Source organism: Prionailurus bengalensis, chromosome A1, assembly GCF_016509475.1.
Source record: "Prionailurus bengalensis isolate Pbe53 chromosome A1, Fcat_Pben_1.1_paternal_pri, whole genome shotgun sequence".
Lineage (NCBI taxonomy): Eukaryota > Metazoa > Chordata > Mammalia > Carnivora > Felidae > Prionailurus > Prionailurus bengalensis.
Window position 1 is genome coordinate 89,033,442 of NC_057343.1, and position 10,496 is coordinate 89,043,937.

The 10,496-nt window shown below is 47.3% G+C and overlaps 1 long non-coding RNA gene across 1 annotated transcript; it reads left to right on the forward strand.

Annotated features, from left to right (window-relative positions):
• Positions 1 to 3,337: 3,337 nt before the first annotated feature.
• Positions 3,338 to 4,755, forward strand: LOC122471329. Its single transcript, XR_006294177.1, has 2 exons — positions 3,338 to 3,766; positions 4,452 to 4,755. It is a non-coding gene; the product is annotated as an uncharacterized LOC122471329 (long non-coding RNA).
• Positions 4,756 to 10,496: the final 5,741 nt, after the last annotated feature.

A 10,496-nucleotide genomic window follows, 5' to 3' on the forward strand; every position in this document is an offset into this window, starting at 1 on the left:
GCCTTTTCCTCAGATTGCTCTGCCAACCCCTAGGAGAAGGCTCGGGATTGGGAGAGGTAAGGAATTCTTGGGGCGCACCATTTGAATGACTCAGGAGGGTCTGCCGGATGCGGCTATAGACCCGGAGTCAGGGATCCTACCGGGACACCGGTGGACCCCATTCGGTTTGGTTTTTGTCAAGAAGGATCCTATTTTCAGGTGGCTGCCACGGCCTACTGGCCTTGAGATCTCAAACTTGTGTTTTCTTCGTGTCTTAATTGTCTTCTTCCTGTTGACTGTCTGTGCGTCCTCGTCAGTTCTGCCTATCTTTGTCATGGGTCAAAATGAGAGTACCCCCACCCCTCTGAGTCTCATACTAACCCATTTCCAGGATTATAGGAGAGCTGCCTCAGTTTTCGGCCTCCACATTAAGAAGCCGGTCCTTCGAACTCTGCAAGGTGGAATGGACCAGCTTTCCGGTCGAATGGCCTCCACAGGGGACCTTTGACCTTACTTTGGTACATAAGGTTCATGATATTGTCTTTTCTAGGCACAAAGATCAAATCTCATACATTGGGGCATGGATAACCCTCATCGAAAACCCTCCAGATTGGTTAAAACTTCTCCTTCCCCTTCCCCCTTGCCTCCCTAAAACACAGGCTTTTACTACTCAAAGGCAGCCCATCTGTAGCTCAAAATAAGAATCTTGATGGGACTAAGTGGCTGCTCCCTCTATCACCTGCACCAGAGGAAGAAGAAGAAACTTACCGCCCACCGCCCTATATTTCTCGCTCAAAGAATACAAGTCAAGATGCTTCAGATCAGGAGGCAAGCCCGAGTCAGGACACTACCCTGAGCCCATCTCATACCCGGTCAGGGACTCCCTTCCATCCCCCTCCCACTGCCCTACCCCTTTGTCCAGGGCCACCCCTGCAGGGTGAAGTCCGGCCCTTTATAACTTATGTACCCTTCTCCACTAGCGACCTTTATAATTAGAAGCTTCAAAACCCCTCACTCTCAGAGAAACCCCAAACCTTAATTTATCTTCTTGAAACTATATTTGTGACCCACCAGACAACCTGGGATGACTGCCAGCAGCTCTTGCAGGTTCTCTTCACCACTGAGGAGTGAGATAAGATCCATCACGAGGCCCTGAAATTAGTCATGGGGCCAAACGGGCAACCCACGGAGGATCCCGCTGTACTCAAGGAAGTTTTTTTTTTTTTTAATTTTTTTTTCAAAGTTTATTTATTTATTTTTTGGGACAGAGAGAGACAGAGTATGAACGGGGGAGGGGCAGAGAGAGAGGGAGACACAGAATCGGAAACAGGCTCCAGGCTCCGAGCCATCAGCCCAGAGCCCGACGCGGGGCTTGAACTCACGGACCGCGAGATCGTGACCTGGTTGAAGTCGGACGCTTAACCGACTGTGCCACCCAGGCGCCCCTCAAGGAAGTTTTTCTTTCCTTTCATCCTGAAAATTGGGACCCAAACACTCCTCATGGTAGGCAATCATTGACCCTATTTTGCCAGACTCTACTGGGAGGTCTCTGAGCGACCGTCTGCTGGCCCACAAACATATCTAAGATAACAAAAGTAATTCAGGGGACCAAGGAAAGCCCCTCAACCTTCTTAGAAAGGCTCATGGAGGCATACTGCACATTTACCCCTATTGACCCTGAGGCATCTAAAAATAGAAGGGCATTAAATCTGGCCTTTGTCTCACAGGCAGCCCCAGACATTTGGAAAAAGTTACAAAAATTAGATGGGTTTGAAGGAAAAAAAAATTATCTGAGTTAGTTGAAATAGCCCAAAAAGTTTTCAACAATAGGGGTTCTCAGGAAGAAAGACAGAAAAAAAATTTTTTGACTAGGGTGGTAGCAGCCATCCTGGATGCCCGTGAGGGAAGAGGTCCCAGTGCGAGGCTAAGAGAAAAATTACCAGGTGTACTCACAACTGCAAAGAAAAGATCTTTCCCCTCCCCCCGCCATTCCGAATCCAGCCAGGGCACGCCTGGTTGTAGTCTGACATAAAGGCGGGAACCAATCAAGTTCTGCTGAATGGTTTGAAATAAAGGCAGGAACCAATCGAGTTCTGCTGAGTGTTCAAATTTAAATGTCAACCAATAACAGCTCTGTAACCTCAAAAAATCCCTAACTTGTTTGTGCCTGTCTATAAAAGAAGCTGTAAGATCCTTGCTCGGGGCCTCTTAGCGTCACCGGCAACAAGTGCGCGGAGGACCGGGTTTGAACCTGCAATAAACGACCCTTGCCGCTTGCCTTTGACTCTGGACTCTGGTGGTTTGTTGTCGGGGGGTCTCTCGAATCAGGGCATATCACCAGAACGCCCAAAGAATTCTGGTCTGGGCAAAAGAAAAAAGATAAACAAAGGGTTAAAGTGTCACTAGGAAAAAACCAGTGTGCATACTGCAAACAAGAGGGACACTAGAAAAAGGATTGCCCCAACTTAGCCCAACGCAAAATCTGGCCACCTCAGGTATCTGTGATGGGAATCGATTTCGACTGATGGGGCCACAGCTTCGTGGCCCCTTCTGAGCTGTTGGTTACTGTTAATATAGGGGGCCAACCTAAGACCTTCTTGGTGGACACTGGGGCAACATTTTCAGTTCTAAAACAAGATCCTGGCCCCACCAGGCAAGGGGCAACCCTGGTACAAGGAGCAACTGGGTCCCAGACTTGTTAATGGACCACTGAACAAGTAGATTTAGGCCCTAAAACTAGTACACATTCTTTCCTAATCATGCCTGAATGCCCCTACCCTGGATTACTAGGTAGAGACCTACTTACTGCATAAACTAACGGCTTCTTTGAAATTCACTAAAGGTGGAATAACCAAGGGAGTTCTGACTCAGCGCCTGGGACCTTGGCGCTTATTTATCCAAAAGGCTGGACCCAGTTGCTTTCGGGTGGCCCCCATGCATTCGACAAATTGCCGCCACCACACTTCTAGTTAAAGATGCAGACAAACTAACCTTGGGGCAAGCATTGTCTGTCATGGGGCCCCATGAAGTGGAAACTTTACTGCAGGCTCCCCCAGAGCGATGGCTGTCAAATGCTCAGATTACCCAATATCAAGCATTGCTACTCAACCAGCCCCAAATACATTTTTGTGCCCCCACCACCTTAAACCCAGCCACTTTGCCACCCGAAGGACAGAATCCCCCTCTGCACTTTTGCCCAGAAACCTTGGCAATGATCTCATCCCTCCGCTCTGATCTTACGGACATTCCCTTACAGGACCCTGATATCAGCATGTTTTCAGACGGCAGTAGTTTTATGTTTCAAGGGCAAAGGCATGCTGGTGCTGCAGTGATGACAGATCATGAAATTTTATGGCAACAGACCCTTCCCCCAGGAACTTCAGCCTAACACGCAGAGCTCATCGCACTAACAAAAGCTCTAAAACTCAGAAGAAACAAGTCAGTTAACATTTATACAGACAGCCGCTATGCTTTTGCAATTGCGCATGTACATGGATCCATTTATCAAGAGCACGGTCTCCTCACAGCAGAAGGCAAGGCTGGCAATCATTCACTGCCCAGGACATCAAAAAGGCAACGCCCTAGAGGCAATCGGAAACCGCCTGCCTGGCTGATGCAGCAGCCCGAGAAACTGCCCTAACTAAAAGTGAAAGTGCCTTGGAGCTACCGATCTTGAGAGAGCCCTTGCTTCCACCAGAGCCCAATTACACTCCTAAAGATTTGGAGTGGATTTCCAGAAAAGGGGGAAATAAGATGCTGGGACAAAAGTGTTTTCAGGATCCTGAAGGTAAGATACTCTTACCTACGGCACTCGGGCAGCACATGGTGTGTCAGCTCCACCAAGGGACTCATCTGGGAAAAACGAAGATGGTGGAATTCGTGCGTAAAAAGTTCAGGGCGCAAGGGCTGGGAAAGGAGATTCAAGAGATGGTTGAAAGGTGTGTAAGTTGCGCCCAAGTAAATCAGGGTCCAAACAGGAAGGTTTCAGAAGCTAAAAGAGATAGAGGAATTGAGCCAGGCCACTTTTGGGAAGTAGATTTTACTGAGATTAAACCAGGGAAATACGGATATAAATACCTGCTTGTTTTTGTAGACACCTTCTCCGGGTGGGTCGAGGCGTTCCCCACTAAATCAGAAACGGCTCAGGCGACAGTTAAGAAATTATTAAATGAAATAATTCCTAGATTCGGGCTGCCTCTGAGCATAGGATCAGACAATGGCCTGGACTTCACAGCGCAGGTGTCCCAGGGTCTAGCCTGGGCATTGGGAATATATTAGAGATTACATTGTACATATAGACCCCAGAGCTCAGGTCAAGTAGAAAGGATGAATCAGACCCTAAAAGAGACCTTAATCAAATTGTCCCTTGAGACAAGCGAAAATTGGGTTGATGTCATGCCTTTTGCCCTTTTGTGAGCGCGTTGTACTCCATTTGTCAAGGGATTTTCCCCTTTTGAAATTTTATTTGGCAGACCTCCACCTATCCTGCCGAGGCTAGGAGACGACGTAATGGAACAGTTGGAACAGGACCACTTTCTGGCTTCACTCATGGCCCTGCAACATGTATGAAAGGAAATAACCAGGGCCTTGAAAGAAGCCTTCACTCATCCTCCTGTTCTTCCCCAGCCTTTCAACCAGGAGACTTAGTCTAGGTCAAGAGGTACGAGCCTAAAACCCTGGAGCCTGCTAGAAAGGACCACACACTGTGATTCTGACTACGCCCACGGCCGTGAAGGTAGATGGTGTCCAAACCTGGATTCATCACTCTCAGGTTAAGAAAAACTGCCTGAAGGTGGCAGCACCCCAGACTGATAGAGATCCAGATAACAAATGGCAATGGAAGGTCCAAAGGCACCCAGAGGATCTTTAAAGATAAGACTGATGTGGGCATAATAATAATTGTCTGGGTTTGTATGATGATAAGTGTGGGGGACTGTACGGAATTGCATCCCCTATCTTTTTGGCCATACCAATGGGAATTCAGGGACACTGTCACAGGGAAGGTGATAGCATCTAATACCTCTTCCACTCTGCCTTGTTTTTTGTTTGATTTATGCGACTTGGTGGGGGACTCATGGGGGACCAAAATTTCAAAACTGTAAGCGAGCAAGTAGACGAGACCTAGGCTACTTGGAAACTTCAATTTCTCGGCTGGAACACCAAGTAGACTCTTTAGCCAAGGTTGTATTACAAAACAGAAGAGGACTTAATTTACTCTTCATGAAGGAAAGGGGCCTCTGTGTGTCCCTCAGGGAAACATGCTATTTTTATGCCAACAATTCTGGAGTAATCCAAGACACTCTCAGTTTGGTCAGGGATAATCTTAGGACCAGGGAATGTGCCAGGGAGGCCAGCAATAATTGGTATCAGAATTTATTCTCTTCTTGGTCCCCCTGGCTCACATCACTGCCCACCGCCATAGCTGGGCCACTGCTATTGTTACTTCTCGGGTTAACTATTAGCCCATGAGGCTAATAGTTGGTAAAATAAAAGAGGCGAGTTGGTAAAATAAAAATTATGATGATTAGATCCAATTATGTCCCCTTAGTTCCTAATGATGAATCAAGGGATTGATTCACTGACAAGAAAAGGGGGAAATGTAAGGGTTAAATTGTAATGTAGGGCTAACGCTTAGCTTGAAAAATAACAGCTTTGTGTTGACACTGAAGGTTAAAAGATAACAGCCTTGTTTTACTCTTGTAAATTAGGCTTCACCAATTAAGGAAACAAAAGTTCAAAGAAAAGAGCATTAGAGGCAGGGTCAAGGAGATCCACTGGTTGCAACTTAGAGGCAGAAAGTCTAAAATAAACACCTCATTAGGCAACTGTTTCTAACTCATCTGGCAACTGTTTCTAACTCATCTGGGAACTGTTTCTTTGTTCTGTTCCCAGGTGATGATAAAACGATGTGATCGGCTATAAAAACTCTGTACCTTGGCTGTTCTGGGCCGCACTCTTATCAAGAGTGTTGGTCCCGATCTGTCGGCCTTGCCTCTCATTGTAATAAACTTTGTTGTGACTGTCACTGGTGCCCATAGCATTCTGTTTCAGGAGTCGTGTGGATGCAACAGCTTCTCCCTTTGATCTCTAACGCTGACACTCTAGACTCTCCTCACTTGTATTCTGTCTACAGGCTGTGTATGGACCTCCCCCAGTCCCATAGCCTGAAGTAACAACAATGAGTTACCTCCCAATCTTGTCACCCAGCTTGGCCCTTACCCACTCCAGACAGGGACAGCCAACTTCCCACTCATCGGTCTGAGAGGCAACTCAGGCACCCTAGGTCGAACGCAGAGCTCCCAGTTTCCCCATTCTGCCTCTCAATCTCATATTTCCCAAGAAAGGCACCACAGCCACCCATCTAGTCAACACAGGAGGGGCAAATATAAACAAAAAGGGCTTGGGGTACAGGAGGTGGGGATATAATCCTCTGGATTTTATATGTGCGTCTATATTGTTCAGGTTTCTTCCCAATGGATGTGCACTATTAAAAAAAAAAGAAAAAACACCTTTATTTTTTAGAGCAGTCTTAGGTTCACAGAGATTTTGAGAGGAATGTACAGAGAGTGCCCATATACCCCTGCCCCCAACATCCCACACGAGACAGGAGCATGTTACAATGTTGAACCCACACTGGCACATCATGATCATCCCAAGTCCAGTTTACAGTAGGGGCCATGCCTCTGTTGTACAGTCAATGGGTTTGGACAAATGTGGAGTGACATGTATCCATCATTATATCATGCAGAGTAGTCTCATTGCCCTACAAATCCTCTATGCTCCACCTATTCATCCCTCCCCTCCTTTGGTGAACAAATGATTCATCATCCATTCAACAAATAATGTTTTGCTTCTTCCTTTTATGCGAGGCATTTTCTAGGCACCAGTACAGTGAAAAGCAAGACAGACAAAGGTCCTGCTCTCAGGAAATTGGTATTCTAGACGCAGAGCAGAAATAAACAAGAGAACAAATAAGTGAACAAGATAAATTCAATACTGTGAATTGACAGGGACTATCCTGGGAAAGTGTAGGGTAGGGTATGGATGGAGACCAAAGAAGGCCCTAGAAGAGAGGGTGACATTTTAATGAACCCTAAGTGATAAAAAAAATTCCAACTGTTCAGGGGTGCCTGGCTGGCTCAGTCAGAAAAGCATCCAGCTCTTGATCTCAGGGTTGCAAGTTTGAGCCCCATTCTAGGTGTAGTGATTACTAAAAAATACATGAATAAAACTTGAAAAAAAAGCCAACTGTGCAAAGATCTAGGGGAGGAGCCCTGCAAGCAGAGACAGCAGTGAGTACAGAGGCACTGAGTTAGGGCAAACTTGGTGCTTCCAAGGAAGGAAAGGCAAAGAGGCCAACAAGTCTGGGGTACGTAGATACAAGAGGATGACAAGAAGGGAGGACAAGGCGGCCGGTCATGTACGGTCTTACAAGTAGAGCAAGGAGTACATGCTTCTTCCTCAGAGTGACTGTTTGTGTTTTGAAAAGACAACTCTGTTGCCTCCCCCACTAAAAGGAATCAGGGTCCCTGAGTGACCCCAGATGACCCTCGTGAAGCCAAAGATACACCGCAGTAATGCACAGAACGTTGAGAAATGATAAATCACTGTCTTTTTAAGTCCCTAGGTTTGGCGGTTCTTTGTTATGCGTCAAAAGATAACTGATGATGTTCCATCTCTGTGATTTCAGTTACACTACAGCTGCCCTCCTCTGGGGGTGAGAGACAGTGCTGAGCTGAGGACTGCCAATGTGGGAGAAACACCTTAGTTGCCCATGACACTATGTACTTCAAGGATAGTTGGGTACATAACATCAAAATACTGAAAGTCCTTGTGAACTCTAACCTTAAAACAAGATGTATTTTCTGGGCCTGACACTTGTAAAAGTAGTCCAAAGCAACAAGACTTCCTCCTAACCTGGGGGGGGGGGGCGGTGGTGGTGTCCCCATGTATCTCTGGTGCTCAGATTTTCATCTCCAATACTCAGAACAGGACTCTTGGAGGACAATAAATCCCATAACTCAGGGCAGGAGAAAAATCAAGATGGCTCTGGAACATTCTGGTGTTGCAGAAAATAAGATGCTTTCAAAGGTGTCAGAGGACAGACTAAAATAGCAAAGGATCAAAATTGTAAACAGACCACCACTGTGGATCTGTGACAACTTCAGCATCTAATAATAATACAGTATAGTTACCACTTCACAAGTTGAATCTGCAAAGGACCATGAGTTCATTATAATATCAAAACATAAAAGTTAAATTAACACAAAATATATAGAGCCAATAATGAATAAAATAAAACAGCAGACAAAATCAGTCACTAATTAAAGTCAACAAAGGAAGAGATACAGCCTACCCGAGAATCCTTCCTTTGTTGACTTTAGTCAGCCGGGCCCTTTGACAACTTGATCACAACTGCATCACTTCAGGAAGACCCACACATGCAAGCAGGAAGGAGTGGAAAAGTCAGACAGCGCTGGGAAAATCAGGAACCAGAGGAAGCGTAGGAGAGATAATCCATCACCACAGTCACCGGATAACCAGGGACAAGGTAACCAATTTAAAAGAGACCCAAAGGGGCGCCTGGGTAGCTCAGTAGGTTAAGCGTCCGACTTCAGCTCAGGTCACGATCTGATCTCACAGGTGTGAGTTTGAGCCCCAGGTTGGGCTCTGTGGTGAGGGCTTGGTGCCTGGAGCCTGCTTCACATTCTGTATCTCCCTCCCTCTCTGGCCCTGCCCCCCTCATGAGCGCGGTCTCTGTCTCTCTCTCTCTGTCTCTCTGTCTCTCTCAAAATAAACAAACATTTTAAAAAAATTTTTAAAAAGAGGTCCAAAAGTGTTTACAAAAACTCGTGTCCTGGGTGCACCTCTCCCTTGCTGTATTTGAGAACTGAGACAATCCTGACAGTTATCCTGGGATTCTGACACCTGCACTCACCCTGTGGGGGTTTCACGACTTCCTTGCAGACTACAGAAGGGTTGTTCTCCCCATAACCACATCTGCTCAGTGAGCTTCCCCCTCCATCATGACTCCCCATCCATACCCCAGATTCCACTATTCCTGTGCTGGGCTTGTCACAGCAAAAGAATTGCTTAGCCAGGCTGCCCAGCTCCCAAACTACAGTGGGTTATACAAGTGAACACCACTGTATGCACTTCCCATTGGGGTGGAGCTGGTTTCCTACCCCCTGAAACTGGGCTGGCCTGTGACTTGCTTTGGCAGGGCTCTCAACTCCTGCTCTCACTCTTGGGAATCCTGCCGTCAGCCCCGCATGTGCCTGAGCACACACTGAGAGGAAGCAACACAAGGACAAAGATGAGCCTTCCCAGTGCAGCCACCAGTGCCCCTGCCAGCCACAGATGCACAAGCCAACCTCAGATGAACCTGGGCTGGTGCCCACGGTGCCAACCCGCAGGACTGTGACTGCATGAACAGCTTTTACCACAAGCCACTACATTTGGAGAGTAGCTTGTGACATGGAAAAAGCTGTTACACTCCCTTCTAGAAGGTCTGCTCCTTTCCTCTCTGCTTTTCATATTTTTACCCATTAGGCAAGACCGTCTCCAGGGACACCTGGGTGGCTCAGTGGGTTAAGCGTCTGACTTTTAATTTTGAACCATGTAGTGATCTCGCTGTTTGTGGGATCGAGCCCCATGCTGGGCTTTGCACTGAAAGCATGGAGCCTGCTTGAGATTCTCTCTCTTTCCCTCTGTCTGTGCCTCCCCCTTTCAACTGCACAGGCTCTCTCTCTCTCTCTCTTTCTCTCTAAAAAAAAAGACTCTCTCCAGAACTCCTTCCTAACACCTGCCTTACCTTGTCTCAGTCCTGCTCTCTCATTTTTTCCTGGCTTCGTAAATACAGTTCCTTTAAACCTGCACACAGTGGTTGTGTTCCAGCATCCCTTCTTTTACCCACTGTGATCAGGATGTGGGGAAGGACTCTTTGGTGAAGGTGAGCCAACCAGAGCTCTGTGGGTCCCACAATCACTGAATGGACCAGGGATGGACCTGGGACCCAATCATGCCAACCAGAATCTTCCCCCACACCCTTTTCTAACATAGTCAGTGGACACAGGGTGACTTCCCCTCTGGTTCTATGCTATCGGCACCATGCCCCATCCTCTTTACCTGTGGACACCCATCCCACAGCAGCTGTGAGAAGTGGCTCCTGATGGTCCCAGGTCCCAGGGAGAACTCTTCTAGTCCATGGCCACTCATAGCCAACAACTGTTGACAGAGGATGAAAGCCTGGCCCGTTGACACCAGGGGTACACCTTAGAGCTGTCCTTCTTGCTCCAGAGATCCTATGTGTGGGTCAGGCTAGGGCTGGATGTCACTTGAGACCATGTCCTGTCTCTGTCTTCTCCTGGGCTCTCCAACCACCCAGGCTTCACCTGAGAATTCGCACTTAGTAAGCCACATGCACCCGAATTCCTGGTTCAGGCTTCACTGCTGGGGACCTGCCCTAGCACAGGCCCTTTTTGGTTATGTCAGTGTGAGCTGCAGGGTTGCTATTT